At 49.0% G+C, this 26,770-nt stretch overlaps 1 long non-coding RNA gene across 1 annotated transcript in view; it reads left to right on the top strand.

The window, feature by feature from the left end:
• Nucleotides 1–26,770, top strand: part of LOC144805456 (uncharacterized) — a 52,840-nt gene that overhangs the window by 9,737 nt on the left and 16,333 nt on the right. The window contains exon 2 of the long non-coding RNA XR_013605522.1: nucleotides 24,684–24,862. This is a non-coding gene — a long non-coding RNA (uncharacterized LOC144805456). The remainder of the gene's footprint in view (nucleotides 1–24,683; nucleotides 24,863–26,770) is intronic.

Here is a 26,770-nt window from a genome sequence, read left to right as displayed (position 1 = left end):
TGTACCACTAGGGTCTGGTAAATATGGGAAATCTTCTTGTCTTCTAGATCTCCCATGAACACATTTGCTAAATTCAGGCAGAGAGTCTAGGCCCTCCAATGCGGGCGTGATAGTGTGGCGAAACTGTAAATACCTAAAAAACTGCGTCCGAGGCATGCCATATTCACGATTGAGTTCCTGAAACGATTTAAGGGATACGCCCCGCATAACATGGCCCAAGGTCGAGATTCCAATAGAATACCACCCCCAGAAACCTTGCAAGGATGCCAGCATTGGGAGTCAGCCATTGCGCCAAAGTGGGGTGTCTGCGGTAAGTTTGCCCCACCATCCCATCCTGCGTAACGCCTGCCCCCAAATCTGAAAGACCACCTGTGTGGCATTAGGTAGCCTTTTCCTCTGCTGTGCCGAGTACAGAATAGTGTGAAGCGAGTACGGCTCCATCAAGTAACGCTCACGGGCATAAGCCGGATCCCCTCTGTCCCCGTACCACCACTCATTTAGGACGAGGAGGTGGGATGCCTGGTAATACAATAGAATATCCGACGTAGCCAAACCCCCACAGTATGTAGACGAGAAACAGGTGCGAAGAGCCACTCCTGCCCCTAAAAACTGGCCCAACGTTAAGTTCACTTGCCGAAACCAACGCGGCTAAATGGGGAATGGGTGATTCTGTAGCTGGTATAAGATTCTCGGGAGGGCAACCATATTAAAGATCACCGACCTACCAAATAAATTAAGAGGCATTCGGGCCCAGGATTTCATTTCGGACTGAACCCGGTCCCACACCGGCACCACGTTGCGTTCCCCGGAAACGTCGGGCGAAGTCGTCAGAAACACCCCAAGGTATTTAAGGCCACCAACAGCTATTTGTGATGGGGATGCCCACTGGCCCAGTTGCAGCCGATCTCCTAGCGTCCAGATAGTAGATTTCCGCGGGTTTAAAAATAGTCCTGACACCTCCCCGAAGACCACCATAATTTCCAGGACTCTAGGTCCCGACCTATTCACATCTGTAAGGAAGAATAGGACATCATCTGCATAGAGGGCAATTCTGTCCGACGGTCCCGCCTCCCACTCAATTCCACGTATTTGAGCGTCCATCCTGACCCACGCCGCCAACGGCTCCATGGCAAGCGCAAAGAGATAAGGCGAGAGGGGGCACCCCTGCCTAGTGCCCCTCCCGATAGGGAAGGCCCCAGACGTGGCGACAGCCACCCTCACCGAAGCCGTCAGGTTCGTGTACAGGAGCCTCACATATGACAGTAAGTGTGGCCCAAAGTTAAGCCGTGGGACCAGGGCAAACAGGTAGGACCAGCTGAGGGAGTCGAAAGCCCTATCAATATCCGCCAAAAGCAGCGCTGTGGGGGTTCTAGTGCCACCGATCTCTGCCACCGCCATAAGTGCCCGTCTGATGTTGTGCCTTGTTGCCCTATGGGGCATAAACCCCGCCTGATCTGGGTGCACTAACTCTGTTATGTAAGGGAGGAGCCGGTTCGTAAGGGCCTTAGCCAGTATCTTGGCCTCGGTATTCAACAGAGAGATCGGGCGGTACGACTCGTGCTTGTCCGGCGGCCGACCCGGCTTACAGAACACCTCGATCTCTGCATGTCTCCAATCTACTGGCAGGAGCCCGTGCTCCCTCGCCGGCTCGAGGGCTCTCTTGTAGTGCGGTCCCAACTGGAAATGGAATTTCTTAAAGAACTCGCTCGGGAACCCATCTGGTCCCGGGGCTTGCCCGTGTTAAGTTCCCCCAGAGCCGTACCCAGTTCCTCCGCTGACAGCGGCAGTTCCAGGCAGTCCCTCGCGGCCTCCGACAGCGCACGTGGTGGGAGATCTGCAAGGAATTTATCGATTTCTAGTGGGGAAAGACATTCTCGCGGGGCATATTGATTCGCATAGTATCTGGCAAAGCTGTCAGCTAGAGACTTGGGGGCCGAAATCGTGTCCCCAGTGTCGTCTTTGAGGCCCGGCAGCACCTGTGGGTAATACGTGTTTTGGCAGAGTCTGTGCAGCATCGTACATGACTTATCTCCCCACTGATAGATCCTGCTCCTAGTCGCCAGCCAGACCTGGCGCGCCTCATCCAGTAGCATAGAAGCATAGGACTGTTGTGTTAGAAGCAGCTGTTGCACTCCACCATCGTCACATGCCATGCCGCATCGAGGTTCTAGTTCCCCTACTTTCGTCGCAGCCTGTACCAACCCCTCCCTGCGTTTCATACGGGCCGCCGAGCACCAGGCTATGTCCACTCCACGCAATGTGGGCTTGAGGGTTTCCCACACTATCCGTGCATCAGCTACCGAGTCTAAATTCTCTTCCCAGTAGTGGGCTATGGCCACCCCCATATGTTCCTGGTAGTCTTCCTGCTGTAGGGTCCAAGCGGAGAGACGCCATCGAAACGACTGTCTCTCCCTTCCCAATGTTAAGGTCACTGCCACTGGTGAGTGATCGGACAATCCACGGGGCAAAATGGAAGCTGAGTCAACCCTCTCCACCACAGCTGCCGGAACGAACACATAGTCTAGCCTGGAGTAGATTTATGTACTGCCAAGACATAAGTGTATTCCCGACTATGTGTGTGTAGATATCGCCACACATCCACCCATCCCATTCCTCGAGTCACTTCGCTCAGTTTGGTGGGTGCGTCGACCACTTGTCCTCCTCCAGGCTTACATCTGTCCATTCTGCACTGCATGATGTTATTCCAGTCACCCCCTATGACTGCCAAGCACTCAGGGATTTCAGACCATACCTTATAAAGCTTCTCAATCAATGCCCATTGTAGCGGAGGGGAGCATACACACTTCCAATCACCCATGATTCAGCGCCAATGGTACCCTTAATAAATAAGTATCTACCCTGTGGATCAACCCACTGTGACTCATGAACATAGGACAGCCTTCGATGCACTAGGATGGCCACTCCCCGGGAGCCTAGCGCAAACCCAGCGTGGTAGACCTGGTCATATCCATATCGCCTCAAACTAAGCACTTTGGTGCCCAACAGGTGGGTCTCTTGCAGCAGTAAGATGTCAGCTCCTTCCCTTTTCCCAAAACACAGCACTGCTCCTCTCTTGATTTTGTCCAGCATGCCTCGTACATTCCAACTCACCACACGCATACAGGCCATAGACATCCTCGATTCCGAACCCTCAACCGCCATCGAGCCGCAAACACACATTTTGGCCCAGGGCTGTGCTCAGCAGGTAAGTACACACTCGAGTAAACAAGGACATAAACACTGTGCATAGCAATTGCCCCCCCTCCTCTCCCCAACCCCAGGATTCTGTGCCCCATTTCCACCAAACCCTCCCCCCAAACTCCCAACTCCAAACCCCCAACACCCCCGACCACCCCCCACCCCGTGCCTCCAACGGGAGAACCCAAGCCACGTCCTCCAATAAATCCCTTCGTGGCAACCCATAGGAACCAGGCTGTCACTCCCTCCCACCCATTCTGTCCAGGGCAAGGTCCCAGCCCATCATATCAGAGCACCTGGGCATCAGTACACTGCCTCCGCACTGAATCATGGTCCAAGTCCCATTGTATTCAGGGGGCATCAGTCTGCTGTTCCTGCCCACAAGCCCTTGTTCGAATGCGATCCTCTGTGGCATCTGCATTGACTTCTGAGACCCCCCCCCCCGGGCGGCACCACTGGTGGAGGAGTCCGATTCCCCTTCTCTAGCTGTGTTTACCCGAATTTTAACTGTTTCATCTGTCCAGTGGAAGACCTCCTCAGGAGTGTCGAAGAACAGAGTGCGGGACTGGAAGACGACCCGCAGCCGCGCTGGGTAGAGCAGGGCATACTGGAGCTTGAGGCCCCGGAGTCGGGCTTTGGCCACCTGAAACGACTGGCGCTGCACCATCCTCGTGTAGTCCGGGAACACAAGAATATTAGAATTGTCATAGGTGAGCGTGCCCTTGAGTCGTGCTTGTCCAGAAGGGTGCCACGGTCAGCAGAATTCAAGAATTTTGCTATGATCGGCCTCGGGCACGCTCCCACCGGGGGTTTCTGCACGAGCGCCCTGCGGGCCCTTTCCACCACAAAGCAACGGGACAGTACGTCCGCCGGGATCCAGTCCTCCAGCCATTTGGATAGGAAGGCTTCCGTGTTGTCCCCCTCGCAGCCCTCCGGAAATCCCACAAAACGAAGGTTGTTCCTTCGAGCGCGCCCTTCGGCATCTTCCACCCTCATAGCCAGGCCCTTCTGAATCTTTTCCATGGCTGCGACTTTGTTTTTTAAGACCGCCACATCATCCTCTACCTCAGAGATGCGGGTCTCCGCTCCCGTGATGCGTTCAACGGCGTTCCGCAGATCCTGTCTGAGAAGGGTAACATCAGCTCCTACCGTGCCAATTTTTGCGTCCAACATGTCCCTGGACTGCGTGATCGCAGTCAGTAGTGCCGCGTTGTCGGGCATCGATGATTGGGAGCCTCCAGCGCCCGCCGATTCTGTATATTTGTCCATTGGCCCCTGCTTGCCCTGGCCCCCTCCAGCTCCACCCCGCGCCATGGCCCCCCGGGATGTTTTAAGAGGCAGGATCCCCGTAGGCAGGTGTGCGATCCACTCCCCAGTCAGGCTAATGATACAGGCTCGGGAGACAATAGGTAAGTCCGCACAGTGGGTCTACAATGGCAGGAGTCACGCACCCAGTTGCCTACACTCTCTCCTCACTGTGCCAGGCAGCGGACCGTCGGGCAGTATCACACCCTCCGGGCTTACAGCAATCAATGTCTCCTCAAGGGCCCCACAAGCCGCTCCGGGCTCTCCGCACTGGCACCAGGGCAGCTACCGGGATGTATTCTCCAACGATCGTAGCCCAAGGTTACAGCCGCCGATTCCACATGCAGGGAGCCCCCTCAGATGCCCAGGGCCAGGATGATTGGAAAGCATGATTTCAGGCTGGCCGGAGCTCACGTAGACGACCGCCATGATCGCCGGCTAAGCCATGCCCCTTGGATGCTTTTTTTTACAGTTTTTTCCCCCTTGCCCTGCCCCCCAACCCTCTCCACCCAAATCCCCCCTCCCCATCCCTGAAAGTGAGGCGTGCAGACTCCATTAGAGTCTGTTTGATGAAAGTGCGTCTCCTAACCAGTGCTTAAATTAAATCTTTTTTTTTTTTTTCCTTCCCCCTCCCCTATTCCACTGAGTCTGTCTCACCGTGGTCCCTCCCCTACACATCTACTAGGAAAACTCATCTGGCTGAAGAGCTATGATTATAATTATCAACCTGTCTTCCCCACGCCCCGACTCGTGCCGGGCACCTCCAGTCCACCCCACCGGGGCCCGATCTAGCCTCCGAGCATTCACCACTATTGCTAGGATCTGTACAGCTCACCTCGTGCTTCACAGGGGACTTTGGAGCACCACAATTGGGATCACCACGGCAGCGGCACCGGCCGGGGCCACCCGCTCCGAATGGTCTGGACGGGCCAGCAGCTCACTCCAAATCAAGCAGTGTCCCTCTCTGCCCACAGCTAGCGTCTGGCCGTCCGGCTAAGCGCCACTTCCCCAGGCGCCGGGGGACGCAAAATGATGGCCCTCCCCCGCCTCGGCCGCCTCCGATAAGTGTCCACGGATCACGCAGCAGGGTGCCGCTTCTGCTGCCAAGGGCAGGGGTGTAATGAGGCGCGGGAGGATCACCAACCACTCAATTTCCCCCGGAGGGCACTGGCTCCACGCCCCTTCCGTGGCCAGCGTCGGCAGGTTCACCTGGTCTGGGCAGCGCCAAACTCGATGTCCCGGCTTCGTAGGCCTCAACGAAGCCTACCGGACCAATCGCGTCGCCCAGCAAAGTCGCCTCCACCAGATCTGTCCTCCGGGCTCCGCCGCCGCAAGTCATAGCCCGTCCAAGGACACGGGCGCAGTGTTCTATTCCCCGCTGGCACCTGCAGGCACGCCCGGACCGGGTCGTCCCAGAAATTGAGGTCCCGGCTGACTAGGCCCCGCCGGACCCTCAGGGATCTGCAGCGTCCGCGACTCTCCGCACCGGCATCAGGGCAGCTACCGGGATGTATTCTCCAACGATCGTAGCCCAAGGTTACAGCCGCCGATTCCACCTGCAGGGAGCCCCCTCAGATGCCCAGGGCCAGGATGATTGGAAAGGATGATTTCAGGCTGGCCGGAGCTCACGTAGACGACCACCATGATCGCCGGCTAAGCCATGCCCCTTGGATGCTTTTTTTACTGTTTTTCCCCTCTTGCCCCACCCCCAACCCTATCCCCCCTCCCCATCCCTGAAAGTGAGGCGTGCAGACTCCATTAGAGTCTGTTTGAGGAAAGTGCGTCTCCTAACCAGTGCTTAAATTAGATAAAGTTTTCATCCTACAGATTATGCAAATTTGAAACCGTATAACCCATATATTTTTGACCACTCTTTTTTTTTTTTTTTTTCCTTCCCCCTCCCCTCTTCCACTCAGTCTGTCTCACCGTGGTCCCTCCCCCCTACACATCTACTAGGAAAACTCATCTGGCTGAAGAGCTATGATTATAATTATTAACCAAGTTAACGAGATATCCTTAAAACTCAAGAAAGAGAAGAGAAAAAAAAAGCGAAAAATGTACATCAAATCTCATTTGAGACCATCTAGATATTCTTTTGCTCTGATCTCGGAGGTGAAAAATTTCATTTGTCCCCCTTTATAACCGCCGAGCGGGGTTGTTCAAATATGCCTGCGCCTTCTTTTCTTGGAAGGGTTTAATGAGTTGGCGAAGCTGCCACTTCCTCTCCACAGTTGCGTGGCAGAAGTCCGGGCATACGAAGTATGGTATTGACCCCCTGGATCTTTTTGCTTCTGGCCTGGCCTTCTCAGCAATTGCCTGTCTTAAGAGGAAGTTGCCGAAATAGACTAAAATAGCCCTTGGATACCCCCCAGGTTTGACCGGGTGTCTTAGAGTAAGAGGGACACGGTGGGCTCGTTGAACTTCTAAGTCCCAGTTCTAGCTAGACGATTCAGGGAGAGAGTCATGAAAAAGTTGTATTACGAAGGAGCGGGCGTCTCCCTCTTCAATTTCCTCAAGGATACCTAGCACGCGTAGATTATTCCTACGTAATCAATTTCCATGTCCTCCAGCTTCCACCTCACATCTGATAGTTCAGCCTGATGTGTGTCAATGTGTTCATGCTTTTCAGCCGTCTCAGACTCATTAGAGACAATTCTAGACTCTAAATCTGTCATTCGATCACTAAATGTCCCAACTTTTCTTGAGAGTTTGAGCACCACCCCTTGAGCCTTACGGAGAGCAGCTTGGGCCTTGCACCCATCATGAGATGTCTCCTCTCTGTGCGCCGCTATAGCTTGAAGTACAGTTTCAATTGTAGGTGAGGTTGAGCTTTGGTATGTTGGGGAATCCGAATGTTGTGTTATATTTACAAAGCCTGGCGGTTTTAATGATGCTGTGAGGTGATTTAATGGCGTGTAGTCCCAAGCTAGCTCTGCTGTATCCTGATGACTCTTTCTGCGTTTTAGGACAGTTTTTTGGCCTGCTCTATGCCCTTTTGCACTCATTTTGTCATCACTTAAATCACTCAGAGGAGATCCTGTGTCATCAGACCACCCAAGTTCATCCGAGAATGAGAAAAGATCGCTTGGATCTTTATCTCTGTCCGGGTCGAAATCGATACATTTTTTGTTAATTTTAGCTGCCATAGAACTCATTGGCTCCGTCGGGGGCACTTCTATTTGAATTGTGCTGTCAGGCATTTTGCGATCATCTGTATGCACCTGAGTATCTATAGGGATAATGTAATCGATGGCTATGTGGAGGGGAGTAGTAATTTGTTCAGCCAAGTCCGTGGGAGTTCCACCCCCTTGTACCTCCACACCCCCTATCACAGTCATGCTTGCTTCAACCCCAGCTGCTGTATCATTATGTGTAGGGCTTACTGTGTTAGCGTCAGTTGTCTCCGTTATCACAGTTATCCCAGGGACGTCCGCGTCGCTGCTTTGCTGGTTACTCTGCTAATCCACCGCCTTCGCCCCCTTTGCGGCTGCTGGTGTCTGTTGAGTTCCCGGCTGACTCCTCCTGCCTCCACCCGGAAGGAGTTTCGCCGTCGTCTTGCGGAGGAGGTCAACGACAGAGGGGGCAGTCAGACTTCCCTTCCGCGTAGAAGTTACACCCTGCTTCGGTGTCTTAGCTGGAATGTTCTCGGTACCGCCTGGAGCAGGCTCTGGAACACTACCCGCTTGCCTCACAGGCTCCGCACCGTCCCGGACTGCCAGTCTTGCCGCCCTTGCTTTAGCAGCCGCCGCCGCATTCTTTGGTGCCATGACGCTTTCACTGACAGCCACGGCACCCCTCCGCTCCGGAGCTCCGACAAGGTACGTCTGACCAGCGGTTCTCTGAGACTTGTGGCTGCCTCTGCACAGGTATCGGATCACTACGAGACCAATTAGGGATCCCAGCGTTGCAACTTGACTCCTGATTGGCACTTTTGTGTCGTCTATAATCACGTTCTCCAGAATCTCCATTGCTCTGTTATGGGGTTATTGCATTAGTGTATACTCAAAAGTTCGGATACCCAGTGATCACTCTCCTCCAGTTCTTAGGAATTCCCACCACACAATTCTTGGGGAGAAATTAGACCTAGGTCTACCAAATGCTGATGCAACTTTTCATTTGTGCAATTACTCAAAATGTGTTCCTTCATAAACAAATTATAAAGTCCAGTAAAATCATGCACATTGTGTCCAGTTAACCAACCATCCAGTGTCTTTACTGAGTAGTCTACGAAATCTATCCAGGATTGGGTCTGGGTTTTGTGAGCCCCCCTGAACCTAATTCTACACTCCTCAGTAGTGAGTCCAAAGCCCTCAATCAGAGTTTTCTTCATGAGGTCATAGGACCCTGCATTTGGCCCAGAAAGGGCCAGAAGTCTGTCTCTGCAATTACCAGAGAACAGTTCCCAGAGACCTCGCCACTGGTTTTGGGTTTGGCAAACATACCAATCTTGAGAGAGATCGCTATGCAGTGACTATAAGTCGGTTCGAAGGAACAGAGAGAGGGATATGAGGGTGGAGGCCTGGGAAGGCCTCGATCAGGCGGCTAGGACATGCAATAGCAGAGATTTTTAGAAAGTAATAAACACTCCCTATTTCAAAAATACTAAGGATCCGACACTGTAGGTGAGGAAGCATGGGTGGCACACTGTGAATTTATATTCACCTCAAACACTGCTCCTGTGGTGCCCTCTAGTGACACAGATACTAAATTGCAGGTTTCTTTTTCACTCTCAGAATTCAGAAGAGGGTTGGCGGCCTGTGGTTGCTGGGAAAACCCCAGGACCTGATGGGGTGCCGATAGATCTTTTTCAGGAAAACCAAGATTTGTGGGCTCTGCTGCTAACAAATGTTTTTAACAGCATAGTTATAGATGGGCCTCCACCTTCCTGGAAGCATAGTGGAATTATTCTGATATACAAAAAAGGGGACTGGGGAAGCCCAAAGAACTATAGGCCTATCTCCTTATTGGACACAACTGCCAAACTTATGGGTTGGTTCCTTTTATTCAGGCTGGAAGAGTGGACCCAAGAAACATCTTAATGCAGGTGCAGTATGGCTTCCAGAGGGTAAAAGCCACTACAGACCAATGTCTAAACCTATCACTATGTATAGACAAATATACCAGAGCGAAAGACGGGAAAATCTACATGGCTTTTATAGACTTGTCAGCTGCATTTGACTGCTTGAGCCATCAGAAACTTTGGTATTTAATGGAGAAGATGGGGATTGATCCACTTATAATAAACTTTATCCGCCAACTATATGTAAATGCCACTGCATGTGTCCTGTATGGCAAAAATGGGGAATGAACCCGCCCCTTTAAGATCGCTAGGGGAGTTAAGCTGGGATGTGTCCTCGTGCGTTTCTTTTTTTTCCAGCTATACAAACAGGGTTGAGGCAGCCCTCTCGGGCTCATAACACGGACGTGCCCGTGTTTTACACCAACCCCCTACCAATGTTAGCTTATGCCGAGGATGTAGTGTTAATTGCAAGAACGGGGGTAGCTCTCCAATGGCTCATAACAACATATGCATAATTCATGGCTTCGTTGGACCTTAAAGTAAATGATACAAAATCATCTGTCATTATAGCAGGATCTGGCAAAGCTGATTAATCCACACACTTCCATATGGATTGGCAGAAAACAGAAGTGGTAGAGTCCTTCCCATACCTGGGACTCTTATTTGATAAAAATCAAACTTGGGAGAACCTGGTATCGGAAAGAGCACTAGGAATGGAAAGGAGTCTGAAAGCTATCAAGGCCTTCTCCAAAAGGTAGGTGCTAGCCCCATTGACCCAATTAAAAACATTTCTCAGGCCAAGATAGAGGCAATGGCCACATAAGGGGCAGGAGTCTGGGGTATGGCGCCTACCGACTGTCTCCAAAAACTTGAAGATCATTTTTAAGTCCCTAGTGTCCGTACCATCCACTTATTCAAATGATATCTTACCTATAGAATTGGGGTTACCTTATATGTTACATACCATTAGACTAGCGCCAATTTAATACAAAACATATTTAAAGATGATTTAAAATGGACCATTACAATAAGATCAGATGGCTGAGTTATGTGGAATCAGAATTAATGTCAATTTGGTTGGGAGAATTATTTAAGGATTAAACGGCATGCAGGAAGATTTCAAAACGGAAATTAATTGAGATTTTTATGCGGAGGGCTCATTATCTTTGCAGGGAAAGGAATTACAGAAAAAGACAGTCCTTGCATATCATTTGATTCCCCCGGGCCAGAGGGAGGATATTCCTATCTAGATCTAGATAGGAACTATTGAGATTTTGTCGGACTCTTCTCCCCTTGATGTTAGGTTATACGGAGAGAAGAGTCAAACACTCAGATTTGATCCTGTGCCCCTGCGACAACCATTCCCCCCCAATGCGACCTGCACCTAGTCTTGTTTTGTGGGTTTTATAAGACAGAAAGAGGAGACTTTATCCTTTCGATTTTAAAGCGCCACAATTTTAAACAATGCCAGGTGGCACGTTACTTCTTTAAATCTCTGCCTGATCCCTTTGTCTGTGGTAGCCACCTTTTTGTGGGCCTGTATGAAAAGTAGAAAGGCGCGAGGTTGGTTTTAACTAATAATTATATGCAGAAATGAGTAATTTGATGTAAACTAACTGGATTCGGTGTATGAGGCACATGATGCACTTTATGGGATAAAATGTCCTGTAAAAATTATCTGATGTTCTTTTTAGATAATTCTACTTGCTCTAGGATTTTAACTTGTTATGAACTGGGGCTGGTTGTTGATCACTGATTTAAATTGTGCTTTTATGATCTGTATTTAAGAGATCGAATACAGATTTTATTGATTGATTGTTTGCATGTGTGTCTCAGAGTCTCACCCCTCTGTGCTCCCTCTCCCTGCTGCTTGGAGCTGCTGCTGCAGTGTCCCTGGCATGGCAGTGAGGAGCTCATGGTAATCCAAGGCCCGGAAGCGGTGTCTGTCCTCAGCGCATGCGCAGCTGTTAATACAAGGCCCTCTTGAAGGTGTCTGTCCTCCTCGCATGCGCAGTTGTTAATACAAGGCCCTCTTGAAGGTGTCTGTTCTCAGCGCATGCGCAGTTGTTAATCCAAGGCCCTTCTTAGCTCGTGCTCCGCTGCGGGACGCAGTGTCTGTCACCAGCGCATGCGCAGTTGTTAACCCATCGAGACCTCTTTAACCCGCGCTCTTAGTTAAGTCCTGGGGTTTTCAGTTTTTCTGAATGGAAGACAGTGTGGACGTTCCCAGTTGCGTCCCCTCTCGGTTGGACTCTCCAGGCCGTGCTTCCCTGCGGGCTGCTCAATTACACACTCTTTATGTTTCATGGCCTCCGCTATTCTCAGCGCATGCGCGGCCACAACAAGCAGACATCCCGCGCATGCGCACTTGTGACAAACTGATTGTCCTGCGCATGCGCAGCTACAGATCAGGGCGGCCCTTGTCCAGCGCGCGCTTTGTTGTCACGTGGGGCCCTCGGTGTGTCCCCTCCACCAGGCCGACACTGCCCCCTCGAAACCACAAGAGAGGTAAGGGGAGACAAGGACTCGAGGCAGTGGTGGAAGAGCATTATCGTACGATTCCTGAGAGGGGGCGGGGCCTGTGGGTGTCAAGGCAGGGCCTGTGGGGGCGGGGCCTGTGGGTGTGGATGCTCCTCCTCTGCCGGGGGCGGGGTCAGTGAATGTGGGGGTGGGGCCTGTGGGTGTGAATGCTCCTACTCGGGCGGGGTCAGTGAATGTGGGGGTGGGGCCTGTGGGTGTGAATGCTCCTACTCGGGCGGGGTCAGTGAATGTGGGGGCGGGGCCTGTGGGTGTGAATGCTCCTACTCGGGTGGGGGCAGTGAATGTGGGGGCGGGGCTTGTGGGTGTGGTGTGTGTGGGGGCGGGGCCTGTGGCAGTGGGGGCAGGGGTCTGTGCGTTGGGGGCGGGGCACGTGGGCGTGGTCAGTGGCTGGGGGGCGGGGTCAAAACAATACACCTACACAGCCTGGGGGCATTGACTGTTTCGTGTTCCTCACTGGAGACTAGTTTGTCCTTACGCTTCAACTCTGGAATGTGTTTTTTTGGAACCCTAATCGCTCCAACTTTAGTTTGTATCGTGTAATTTTTGGTGGATTTATACTCTGTAAATATGTTACCATAATATCTAATCCTATATACTTTGCTCTATTGTAAAGCGCTCTGACTCCGCTGGGTAAAGTATGCGCTATAAAAAATGCCTAAATAAATCCAATGCCCTGCGACCAGGCTGTTGGAGGCTCGTCGTGGCCTTGGGGCTCCCAGTCACACGTCCTCAGGTCTGTAGACTAAAGACTGTTGCAGCTTGCAACTCGGAACAGTTAAATTCCTTAGGCTCCGACTTGCTGCTTTTGGAGGCTTCAGGCATGATTCTGAATGCCGCCGTAGTCCGCGAATCTCAAGTTGCACATTCTTACCTTTCTCCTGAGCCACCGCAACCACAGACTTTACCCACTGCTGTCCGCATCTATAAAATAAGTTTTTGACACAAGTGTGTCCACATGAGCATCTTTTAATTTGGCTGATCTGGGGTTTGCAGCAAATATTTTTTTTAACCCTTGCGTGCGTGCGTTGGCCAACAACCGTCGCAAGCACTATCTCAGTAGTGCTGCGCACGTCAGTTAGCCGACACGGCCCCGCCTGCGCATTCGAACGCCCACACCGCAGAGGAATTGCCACCGCAGTAAACGGGTTAAAGCCATGCTCTTGTATTTACAATCAACAGAAGCTTGTGCAGTGAGGGCTGGTGCTGTTCCTGACCTCACATTCATTTTGTGGAAGTGCCTGGACCAGTCTTCAGCGCGTTCCTTGCTCCCAAAAGGTTCTTCTCAGGCCCTGGACCCTTGCTGTGGTTCGGTGGGCTCCTAAATCAAGCTTTTGAACTCTTCATGAGTGGAAATTAGCCCATTCGCACCCGAATACCACTGCTCGCACGGAACTTCAGCACGAGCCCCTGCCGCCTATCCCCTTGGACGGAAAGCATCAATCGATCTGGAAGTCCAACAGCGTAAAGCTCCAGCCCGACCTTCTGCGACACCTGGCCTGCTCTTTGTGCCATGTCCACCACCGCTATCAACTCTCTCCTTACTCCCTGCGACCCTCTCCAATGCGAACGGGGCTCTTGGCTCAAAACTTGAGAGGGTAAAACCGTCATCTGAACTAATCTGGGGCTCTATCTAATTTGCGCTCCATCGTGATTAGCTTGAACTTTTTACTTTAACCTGATCCAGCATGACCAGATTGCCTCGGTTGACGCTTTATGTTTTTAGGTGCTGTATAGAAGTTTATACTTTAAAAATTCATATCTCCGGTTATACTGATTGGATTTTTGTCTTTGGGTTCGATTTGTTGATTAAATTGAGCTCTATTTTTCTAACTTGGTGTTGATTTTGTGTGCTGTTTACGCTGTTTTACTGTTTGAAGTGTTGCACAAATATTTACACATTGCCTCTAAATTAAGCCTGACTGCTCTGTGCCAAGCTACCAGGGGGTTGACCACAGTTTAAATATGGGGTTTGCTTGTGCCTTATACTGACTAGGATTGTCAAATTCTGAAAAGGAGCATACAGTTAATACTAGATTCCTAAATCAATTATGCTCAAGCATGTAATTAAACCTCATTTCCTTTGCAAACTATACAAAATATTATAAGTTCCACCAAATCAGAAAATACAGCGCAGAGTCTTGAGATTTCTTTTTTTCAATGTATTCTTTATTTGTACTCAAATGCATCAGCTCAGCCAACGTGTTTCGTCCAACATGGACTTCATCAGGGTTGGAATAGTCTTTTATAGAAGCTCACCAAGGTGCTATTTCTGTAATCAGATGTAGTATAGATATATAGAAAATCACCGTATCATTCATGATTGATTTAATTCCTTCGATCCATATTGAAATAGTTTTATTGAAGAACACCAAGTCGCTTATTCTTATTAAGAGATGCAATATCAATAAGCTGGTAATCACCATCGCATCCAGTCAGATAAAATCATGAAAGAATTATTGCCTTTGATAAGTCCTAGCATGTAGTCTCGTCGGGTATGCAAAGCCATCTATCCGATCTGATAGACAGACGGTCTTGCATGCAGCGGTGATTGGCTATATATCTATCCTACATCTGATTACAGAAATTGCACCTTGGTGAGCTTCCTTGCACCTGCTTCACTAATGATTGCTGCTCCTGTGTGGGCGTAGGGTAGGCTTCAGTGAGCTCTTACCCCTTATTTTTTTTTAAACTTTATTTTGCGTTTAGGTATGAGTAAAGAAGTACACTAGGACAAGCAAAATCCTTTGGCAAGTACAGGTAGATCTAATACACACTGTCAAGGGTTCAATCAATGCCGCAGAGTGATCACATGTTACATAAAGCAAGTCCCTCGGCTGCTAACATATTTTCTGTTACAATCGTTCTTGACTCTAATTCACATAAACGGTGTTTACAATCATGGCATGGGAATACATCAACTGTACCGACATCAAAAAAGGAGTTTAGCATCCGGTGTAGTTGATTATTGACATGTATCTCGGGACAGTCTAACCCACCCCTGTTGGGACTATGCCCTGTTCTTTCTGGGTAGGGGGTCTTGTCGCTGCGCCTCTAGGTATGTTCTGAAAGGTCCCCAGATATCTTTGGGCCTGGAGGTGGGGGGGGGGGGCGTTATTGCGTATAGGTCGCTGTTTGTGGAACAGGACGCCATGCTCTTCAGCCATCCCTTCATCGATGGTGCTGTTCTGCCACCCCAATGAATGGATACCTCCCTTTTGGCCAGTAGTAAGCTTATGGCAACAAACCTGCGAATTGCCGGTGGGAACTGCTTTACATATCCCAACAGAGCAATCTCGGGCAAGGGGGTCATCGGTACCTTAACCATGCCACTCACTATCTTATGTATTCCTACCCAGTATGAGTGTTTGCGTGGACAGGTCCAGGCGAGGTGGGCGAAGTCTGCATTTGGAGCGTTGCATCTTGCACAATGGTGCCGTCCGGCAGGGTCTATCCCGTGGAGTCTGGAGGGGGTAATGTATATCCTACAAAGAAACTTAAAGTGTATTAGTTTGTGTCAGCTACTAAGGGAGACATTTTTCGTAACTGCACAGCAGGCAGCCCACTATTTGTCTCTGATCGGAATACCCAAGTCGGTCTCCCAGGCAGTGCGTACTCTGTCATCATTGAACGGTACGATGGCAGCGCATGCCTTATAGAGCTGGGATATTAGATGTACCCCTCTCTCGCTGCCTAGCACTGTCGTGAGTGGGGGGAAGGAAGGAGGTTCCAGAGGGTAGTCCGAGAAAGTAGCTTGCAGGGTAGAACAGATTCGTAGAAGGAAGAATCTGTCCATGAATGTGGCGCCAGGAAACAAGGACTCATCATCGGGATCAAAAATATGTCCATCTGGAAATAGATAGCCTATCTTAGCAATGTCAAATTTAGCGCATGTCTTCTGTATGAGCTTTTTGCTAGTTATAGGTATGTATCCATTTAGGGTTGGGGAGTGGGAGATCAGAAGAATAAAGCAATGGTGTGTGTATTATGCAACACAATTTCTCCCATGCCCAACTAGTGGGTGATGCGCTTTGGATATCTTTGGGGTCTTTGGGGAAACCCTTCGTTAATATCGTCGCTAAAATGTCCGGGAGGACTAAGTCAGACTCTGGTCGGAGGTATGGAATTCTGGCGTCAGGGTGGTACCATGTCTGTGAAAAACTGCACTGTGCAGCTAAATAGTACAGTTGTAAATCAGGGACCCCGAACCCACCTCTATCGCAGGGGACTTCCATAATCCGCCAGTTTAACCTGGCGTTTCCGCCACCCCATACTAATCTTATTAAGTGTGATCGAAGGGTCGAAAATAATTTATTCGTGAGAGGGATACAGATGTTTTGAAATAGATATCAAAATTTAGGAAGCACGACCATCTTAATGAGGGAAACTCGTCCAGCCATAGATAGTGGGAGCTTTAGCCATTTCTCTATTTGAGTCTCTAATTTGGAAATAGCTGTCCCGTAATTGCGGCGGATGATCTGCTCTGTTTCTAAGTGTATATATATGCCCAGGTATTTAACCGAGTCAGTATTCCATTCCAGGGGGAACTCCAAGTCCCACATGTCTGTGCTGGCAGTGAGTGGAAAACTGACAGATTTGTTCCAATTGATGCCCAGTCCGGAATGTCTGCCAAAGCGCAGAACCTTCCGGATAAGGGGATCCAAATTAGTCTGGGGGTTGCGTACAAATAAAATCGTGTCATCCGCATACAATGATACTAACAATGGGCCGGTGGTGAACTGTAAACACCTATGAAGGTGTTTCTCTTGGGAGTGCCGTATTAGTGGGGCCATGGCTAAAATGAACAACAGAGGCGACAACAGGCAGCCCTATCTCATTCCGCGTGAAAGTGAGAAGGGAGCCGTCAATGTACCATTTAGTCAGTCGGGCCAGCGCTTGCCTATATAGCAGGGCAGTCGTGGCTACAAAACCAAACGGCATCCCCATGCGCTCCATGATGGATAAAATAAAAGGCCATTCAAGAAAGTCAAATGCCTTGTCTGTATCCAATAGGATTGCCGCAGCAGGGATTTCCGGGTTAATTCTATGCAGAGGGTTAAATAATGTGCGTAGATTGAAGGCTGTCGAGCGATAGGGTATGATACCAGACTGGGCCGGGGTAATTATAGATTCTATTAAGAGAGACAGGCGACATGCCAGAGCCTTTGCCAGTATTTTGTAGTCTAGGTTTAAGAGTGATAACGGTCTATAGGAACCGCACAGCAGGAGGTCTTTGCCATTTGGGGAGAAGAATGATGACTGCCTCACGCAGGGGGGGAGGTAATATCTGCCTCTCCAGGGCTTCTGCATATACTTTAAGGAGATGGGGAATCAATAAATCTTTATAGGCCTTATAAAAATCTGCTGTGAAACTGTTGAGCCCTGGGGCAGAGGAACATGCTCTCCTCGGAGATAGGCTCAGCGAGGAAGTCCTGCATAAACTTTTCGAGATACACTAAAGCGAACTCAGACAAATAACTCTCCTGCTCCGACCTGTCTCAACCCAATCTAGTGGTGTATAATGTTTTAAAATAGGACATAAATTCCCCCTGGATATCCAGTGGGTCAGTGATCTGCTGTCCCGACGAAGTTCTCAACTCTGGGATGTATGCCTTACAATAGGGAGGTCTAATCATCTGTGCTAGGACTCGTCCCAGCCGCTTGCCTTCGCCGTATTTCCGGGCGTTGTAGTATTTCTCCAGCGGTATCTTTGAATTCTGTGAGCAGGGACAACCGTTGCTTGTCTAATTCAGGACCTGTCGCCTGGCGTTGTTCAGAGTCTAACGGCCCTCGGTCCTTTTCCAGGAGGGCTAACGTACTGCCAAATCCCGCAATACACCGGCATGTATGCTTTAAAACCCTCCCATAACATTGCCACGGTGTCTACTGAACCAGTGTTAATGATGAAGTAGTCCTCTATCGCTTCTTGTAATTCCTGTCTAAAAATGTCATCATCTAATGTGCGGCTGGGGAATCGCCACTGCCGTTCAAAACCGTCGGGTCGTGGGACCTTCAATGTTAATAATACCGGGGAGTGAGCAGAATATGTGCAAGGAAGCCTCCGGATCACATGACACCAGCTGATAAATTCTGGGGATGCCAGCCAATAGTCGAGCCTCGTCCATGTGTTATGACTGCCAGTGTAGTGAGTATAGTCAGTGCTATGCGGGTTTTGCGTATGGCCTATGTCAATTAAGGAGAATTGATCGCAAAGCGAGCTCAATGCCTTTCGTGCTCACGGTTTAGGATCTGGTGCTCTCGAAGTGGTGTCAAGTGACTGGTCCTGGACTATATTAAAATCACCCCCCAGTAAAAGAGGAACCGGGCCTAGCTGCACCAGTTTAGAGAGTAGGGTATAATAAAAGTCTGGGGAGTCGCTATTGGGGTCATACACACAGACCAATGCCACCCTGTGACCCATTAACGTACCCAGGACAGTGATATACCTGCCTTCACTGTCACCTATTACAGAATGCAAATGGAAGGGGAGTCGTTTATGTATAAGAATGGCAGTGCCCCTTGCGAAGTTGCTGAAGTTGGCAAAATAGCGATGTGTTCCCCAATTTGCGGCAAAGTGGGCCTGATCACTAGGAGGCAGATGAGTTTCCTGTAACAAAGCTACATCTACCCTGTGACGTAGTAAATACTGTGTTATCTTCCTTTTCTTGCGAGTGTTGTTCAGGCCGCGGACGTTCCTTGTCACCAAAACCCCCTCTGAGTCTACAGAATTACGCCCTAACTGAGCCATGGTGGTGGTAAAAATGAGTGCTTAATGAAAATCAACCGTGCGTACTTGCCAGTTACATCCATGTGTGTATCTAAGAACATCTCAGTGTAGCTAAACAATGTCCCACCCTCACCCCGCACCCAGCCTCCCCACCCTACCAGAGAGGCAAAACCATTACTATCCAAAAACAGTGCAGTACTAATAGTTCCTCTGCATCGCTGAAAAACAACCATAAATAGTACTTACTAAATTCACACAACAATTATAAGGTGAACACCATTAGGGGTGGTGGCAACGCCCCTACGGCTACCTGGCAATAAAAAATTATACTATAAAGTGATTGAATGAAATCCCAACTTATTAAAGTCTCCATGTAAAGGAAGGACATATTAACAGTTCAGCTGTGCCCAGATCCCGAGAATAGTTCCATGCTGACGTCTGAACCACTCTGCGGAGGGGGAAGTCTGTTGTCCTCAGCTGGGCGTTTGGTGTTAAGTTTGTAAGTGTGACAGAACTCCTGCACCTCCGTAGGATTGTCAAAGACACGGGCTCTCCCATTGATCTCAACACGTAACCGAGCTGGATAGAGCATACCATATTTCAGTCCTAGATTTCTGAGTGTTGCCTTAACTCCAGTGTATTTCCGCCTGGCCTCCTACACCATGATTGTAAAGTCTGGGTATAGGGACAGCTTGGAGCCCTGCCATACCGTTTCACCCCGTTCTCGTGCCAGACGCAGGGCCGTGTCTCGATCCCTAAAGTTCATGACACGGGCAGTGATGGGTCTGGGCGGGCATCCAGGATTGGGCCTTGGACCTAGTGATCTATTAGCGCGTCCTATCACAAAGCCCATAGTGAAGACTTCACTACCAAGCAAGTCTATCAGGATTGTTTCTACCAAGGTGTCCATGCGACCAGCGGCTGTCGATTCGGGAACGCCCAAAATGCGCACGTTATTTCGGCGACTGGTCCAGGCACAGTACTTCCACGGACCAGGTTGTTAAGAGACAAGGCAATGTGCAGTGGGCAGTTAATGATTCAAGTTTGCTGCAGCATATATTGGTGGCTGGGGCGGAGACACTGCTGAGGTTTGGATTCTGTTTTTCGCTCCGGGAGCAGCACAGCCATGCCAGGCAGCGTTACAACAATGGAGCCTTGCGGGGGAAGTGTTGGCGAGAACAGCGTGGGCCGCAGCCGAGCGAGTGCATATGCGGGGGGGGGGGGGAGATCCCCGAGGGCGCTTTGGAAATGATGTACCAGGTGTCGACGGAGAAGCGATCACAGGCACCATCCCTGTGCGCCCCCGCGATCAGCGCAGACATAAGAGTGCCTCGCTCGGACCGCCGGAGGTCAAACGGACCTCCCGCCAGTACTGAGCATCGCTTTGCCCAGAATGTTGCCGCTCAAAGCTCTGGCCCACGGCCCAGTGACTCACAGCTCCCGAGCTGCTGGTTCAGTCCCTCCGCCGCGGCACCCGGAGTCTCCTCATATCGTCGATGCCGCCATCTTGAAAATCTTCCATCCGCCTGGAGTCGCCGATTTCTGCCGTTGCGGTGGTTTTCTCATGGCGCCGCAGGGAGACTTTTTATCAGGATCCCTTCCGCTGCATTTAGGCGTCTTTACCCTGCCCGGTAGCCTCGCTGGATAGCAGGAAATCACGTTGTTGCAACGACTGCCGGCGGAGCTTCAAAGCCGAGCGACCATCTTGGTCTCCGGCTTGGCCACAGCCCCAGCTCTTACCCCTTCTTCAGACCTTGTGCCACAATAGATGTGCCCATGTGCTCTGTCCTAGGAGTATTTTGCACTTCGGTGCCCTGGGAGTTGGTTGCACTGGGCTGTGTACAGTCATGTGCCCTGATGTGACTCCATCTGCTGGACGGCACCCCTCGTATGAACCATACATTAGATAAGACCCTTTCAACTCTGCGATCCGGAAGGGCCTCTCTGAAACCTGATATGCAGAGAATATATATAAGAAACCAAAGCAAGAGAGAAAATGGGGATATAAAAAAGAGTGAATGTTGTAGAAAAACAGAACGATAAACAGCAAAGGAGAAACAAAGGTTATGAAGTGTGTGTGTGTGAGATTAGGGTGACCAGGTGCCCCGGATTTACCAGGACAACCCCAGTTTTTTCAAATTTCCACAAATGTGTCTTGTGTCCCTGTTTTCATAGAGGGCTAGCTGAAAGAGGCACATTTTTATGTATTTCAAAGGAGGACTGGCTAGTTTCTGTTATCAGAAAGCAATTTAATTAGTAGGTTTGAAACGGTCTTTAAAATGGCATTTTATTTACTTCCTTGGCATTTCGATGTTGATAAGCACTGTTATCCCGTACCCCTCAGTTGATGTAAAATAGTCATCCTTCTTTTAGTTTTTGAAATGTACAGTTTATTTGTTTTTTTCAAAATCTGGTAGTCTTATGTGTGACCAAAATAGCAAAAGAGACCGAAAGATAGACTAAGAGAATGTGAAAACTAAGTGAGAAATAGCATGAGAGAATGAAATAGGGTAAGAACCAGAGCAAAAGAGAAACAAATTAACATGAAAGTGACTGCAAAATCAAAGGAATTATAGAATAGAGTGAAAAAGTCAAAGGTTAGCATTTAGAATTTGTGAGATGATGGATATCAGCCAGAGATTGTCAGATATGATGTCCCCCTTAATCAGAGTGCTTAAAGGTGCACACTCTGCAAGAAGGGTGGAGAGTGAGAAAGATGAGAATGGAGAGCTAGAGGAAACCCAAAGGTATCAGAGAACAGAGTGAAAAAGAAGAAAGAAAGACGGTGATGCAGACAATGGTTGAGAAGAAGAGCAAATAAGGCAAAAATAAAGAGAGAGTTAAAAGGAGACAAAAATGAGGATGAGAGAAGAACAGAGGGAGAAAAAGAGCAGCAGAGCTAGAAGAGAACAAAATCAAGAGAGCGAAAATACAACAGACAGTGAAACATAAAAAGTAAAAGCAAGAAGAAAAAGAGTGAGAAAAAAACAACATTGAAAGAAAAAAAGGCTTTGAAAAAGATGAAGAGAGTTAAAAGAAAATAGTAAGCCAATACGGGAGAAAGAAAGTGAGAAGCTAGAAAGAGAAAGTAAGAGATAAAGACAATGAAGGTCCACTTTAGTGAGGGAATGAGAGGCTGAAAAGGATAGAAGAGGGAACACATTTGTGAGAGACATGTAAAGAGAGAAAGTAAAGTGGACTGAGAAGGAAGGCAGCAGAGAAGGAATTTGTGATGTTAAAGATTTTTTTCTCATAAATACTATACCCAGGCGCAGGTAACAATATCTTTTGCACGGGGATTTTCTAATGAAAATCAAAACAATGACACCATTTGTAGGTTGTGGGAATAAAGAAAAATCTGCAATATTGATCCATTTTAAAAATTCAGGATAAACAGTTTTGAAGTTAACTCACAATAGAATGGTACATCGACTTTCAGTGCCAACTAGTTCTCACAAGGAAATACTGTCTGTAGACTGCTGTTTTAGGGAAAAAGTATGCCACGGAGTAATTGCATGCACATCTGTGAAGTATAAATTGTCCAGTAATCATGATCTATACAAGACTTTGATTGCCAACTTGCTGCACTCCAAGGAGTAGGCAGTCGAAGCAGCTACAAATGGAGAATGCAAAGATTGAGAGAGAGAGAATTGACTAACTAGCCTATGGCTTAACTGGAAGATCCTATTATAAATTGATATCTTTGAGCGTAGAGGTAAGGGCTGAGGAGCACATTGGAGTCAGTGAGTAACGGAAAGTGGATAGGATCACTCATCCGTGAGGCAGTAAAGCCAGAGTCTCAGAAAATGCAGACCACTGCCAATGATCACATGTTGTGAGTTTGAATTCGACAGTGCCCTGTCCCTCGGGGCCAACTAGCCCTCATGTTTCCTCCAGTAAGTACCATACAGCTGGATTTGCTGAGAGTGTTCAAAGACCACAGCACCTTTTTACGCCATTCTGCAAACTCGATTCCTGGTGCACTGCTGCTCAGGGGATGAAGTTCACTTTAGTCCTGAGGGCCTCAGGGCACAACAGGACCTCATTGCCCCATCAGCAATGCGCCACAAGGTGCGTTTGCAAAGTGGTTTAAAAAAGGGCGTGGCCTCGGACAACCTCTCAGCAATCCCACTGTGTGCTGCTTGCTGGAGGTACCTGGTGGGCTAGTTGGCCCCTAAGGACCCGTAAGATGCGAGGGGACTTCATCCCCAACCCAAAACGCGCCAGAAGGCGTGTTTTCAAGTGATGCATGGAGGGGGCGGGCCTCCAGCGAGCTCCAGCTTCGGTTTTCTTTTTCGTTTTTTAGGAGGGGGCTGTGTGGCCCGCCTTCTCTTAACATTTTTTGGGCCCTGGGGATTCCACCTCCCAGGGCCTGAGCATTTAAAAAAAACAGGAAGGAGGCCGTGTGGCCCCACTTCCCTGGGTCACTATTGGCCCTGGGGACCCCATCCCCTAGGGCCTGGCCTTGTTTTATTATTTTTTGTTTCAGGGAGGGAGTCCCCATGCCCCTGGGTCACTTCTGACCCCGGGGATGCAATACCCCAGGACCTGGCCTTGTGTTAAAAAAATTTGCCAAGAGGGGGGCAGCGTGGCCTCACTCCCCTGGGCCACCTCTAGCCCCGGGGACCACATCCCCCAGGGCTGCCCTTCCATAAAAAAAATCAATAAACTAAAGGGGAGGGGGCTTTGTTGCCCCCCTCCCGTGCCATTTCTGGCCCCAGGGACCCCATTCCCGGGGGCCGACCCTCAATTAAGGGGGAGCCCCAATCCCACCACGGTCCCTGCCGGCTTCTCGCCTCCTGCGGGAGCCAGAATTGCTTTTGGGCAAGGGGAGCTCCTAACATTCAGCTCCCCTTGCCCAAAAGCAATTCTGCTTTGCTTCTTGGAAGCGAGAGCAGGTTTCCTGCTGCTTCCAAGAAGCAAAGCAGAGTTTGCTATGGCATGGCAGGAGACATTGCAGCTGGCCCGAGGGTGTGATGGTCCCCAGGCCATCAAGGGCTCTAGAATGGGGGCTGCGCGGCCCCCCTCCGAACGAGTACAAAGCCCCAGGGAGGTGGTGGTCCACGGGGCCCAGGGTGTCACAAATTCACCCACCTGGACTCCGGTTTGTTCCTTCCTTGATGCTGCTATTACCAAACTCCCTCTGAACTCCACCAGTGAGGCAAGGATAGGATTCACTTGCCGCCCTGATCGAACCCTGGGGGAGGGGGGGAATAGGGATGAGAGAAAAGAGAAGACACTCTGGATTCTTGTAGACCGACTTGACAATTCAGTCGTGTAGAATGTCTCTCGAGAAAGGCAAAGTGTTACTGGGCTTCAGTTTTCAGCTCGTGTATAATCTGATAAATGTACCCGATTAATCTGAATACCCTAAATCACTTTTTTAGGTCAAACATCTGCTTTGGAACTATTAATTAGGTATACCTGAATTACCCTTGACCTTTTCTCAAAAGGATTCTTGAAACTAAAAGAAAGAATAAACAAAAAAAACACTACAGGTGCACTAATAATCTGTGATTGCTCAAATTATCTCAAGAGTTACTGATTTCCTTTACAATATTTGCTCCGTAATTTCACATTAAATATATATAAATAATAACAACAATCGAGCTCTCTGTTTCCTTTCAGTCTTCTAATCAGACTCAAGGTATTTACACAAATGTCTGTTTTACTTTAACATTCTTCACTTACTCAATGTCCTTAAAGTCCTTGGATTGTTTCAGGAAGAGTTTCAAAACGTTCTCTTGATTTATAGAAGGTCAAGAGGTCTGCCACAGTTTTCATAAAGTTTAAATTCTTACTGGTATGTGTTCAAGCATGCTAACGCTTTACCATTCAGAGCGAGGTGTTGCTTGGCATCCCTTTGTTGATTCTCTTTTCTTTTCTCTTTTGCAGGAAATCGGAAACAGTGCCGGGAGAGGATCTGGAGCCGGAAATTCAGAAACAGGAAGGAATGTCTGAAATGTGCTCCGGGGAGCAAGAACACAGCCGAAGACACTGAGTGAAGACAGGGAAGGAAGCAGGGTGGAGCGCTAAAGAGCTTCGGATGATCTGCCACCAAGGTCCGGAGGCAGGTGAGTGTTTAGGCACGAAGCGAAGCATCGGGAACCAAGTGGGTGGGGTTTAAATTGCTTTGGGTCTCAGGTTTTCTCACGTGTGCATGTGAAGGTGATTTGGGCCTTAGATCTTTCCCAAGTAATTCACGTGTACATGCCAAGAACGTTTACACATGCAGGAAATGCCTCCTGCCCCCCCAAAGGTCTTCGTATGTGACAGGGTTTTTCCGGATGCAAGGCATGGAAAGATCTGACCAATCTTGTAGTATGTACATGTGTTCCTGTTTCCAGGATCTTTCTGACGCATCATAACCCTTCCAGTTAATTAAATACTGTAATCGACCATGTTTACGTTTTGCATCTATAATCCGATTTTCTTCATATGCAATATTCTCTCCAACTACAACAGGTGGAGGAGGGTTGTCTTTTCATGTGGACTGATGTAATGACTGATATTTTCCTACTTTTCTGGTGTTTCAGCTAGTTAGCTATAAAGTAATTACTCATCACAGTCCCTTCCCAGAATGCCTAACAACAAAACACCACATTCAGACTACCTATCTGAGAAAGGAGTAACATAAATAACTAAAGATACTATAGATCAAAGCTCAGAGGGTATGTATAGCAACGTCCTCCGACGAATCAGAATCAAATATCAAATCAGGTCAGCAACGTCTTCCGACGATCAACGCGCACTTACGCGAGCAACGCACCCTGGTGTGAATCGATATCAAATCAGCAACGTCTTCCGACGAATCAATATCAAATCAGCAACGTCCTCCGACGAATCAATATCAAATCAGCAACGTCTTCCGACGAATCAAATATCAAATCAAGTCAGCAACGTCTTCCGACGTTCAACGCGCACTTATACGAGCAACGCACCCTGGTGCGAATCAGCAACACCTTCCGGTGAAAATCAGTACATACCTCTTACGCTATGTTGGGTTGGTCTACCAGCAATTTAGGTATTCCTGCTTAGGAGCCGATTTCCCTTCCGTATCTACAAGTACTCATTAGAGGGGAACTAGCACATCCCTCTGTAAGCACTTGGTAAAAAAGGGGCCCAACCTTCCTCCACAGAGAATAAGGACAAATGATATATTCTCCCATGTAGTCATCCCTAATCATGAGCAGCACACCTTCCCATCATCAGTTACCTGTAAGAAGGGAATCACCCCTCCTTCTATACTACAGCACCTGGTTAAGAAGAACCCACACTCTCTCTTAGTGACAACAAACAAATGGAATTAATGCAAATTGGGGTCTTTTATCACACAATGATGAAAGGACATAGAAAGAAATGACTTATTAATATACATACACACATATAGAACCTGAAAATAAAGGAATAATTAGATAAAATGAGTCATACATGGAACACCTCACCATATTATTAGACATCTGCAATCTGAAGACAGGTCCGTCTCTCTTTCCCTCTTCGGTTGGGTCAGGACTCTCTGTTCCACAAACACGAATGCACGTCTGCACTGTGATGCTTCACCAGACCGCCAAAACCACCAGACAATCCTCTCACCCTCACTTGGACCCGCTTTCACTAATATAGAATGTAGCTCTCTCTCGAAGCTTCTAGAAAAACCCGCCTACCGTTCTCATGAGATTCCTGTACCTTTCCGTACCTGGCACACAACAGCAGCTGGCCAAGCTTTTGTTATGGCTCCAGCGCGAAGAGAGTACATTTCTCTGACAAGAACCGGTGCTTGCTGGTTCACTACTAGCGAACAACACATTGAAACTAAAACATTGCCTTTCACCTAAAGAGGCTTAGCAGGATGGTGTCAGAAAAGAACATAGCATCGCTCGAGCATAGGACTTTAGGCCCGAAAAAGAGCAAAAAGCAGCATATAAGGGGACATAAAGCTGTCAAAGTCTATAGGCAAGCCATACCAACTAGGTGAAATAAAG

This window comes from Lissotriton helveticus, assembly GCF_964261635.1.
Source record: "Lissotriton helveticus chromosome 1_1 unlocalized genomic scaffold, aLisHel1.1 SUPER_1_unloc_10, whole genome shotgun sequence".
Classification (NCBI taxonomy): domain Eukaryota; kingdom Metazoa; phylum Chordata; class Amphibia; order Caudata; family Salamandridae; genus Lissotriton; species Lissotriton helveticus.
This window is presented reverse-complemented; position numbering and strand designations above follow the sequence as displayed.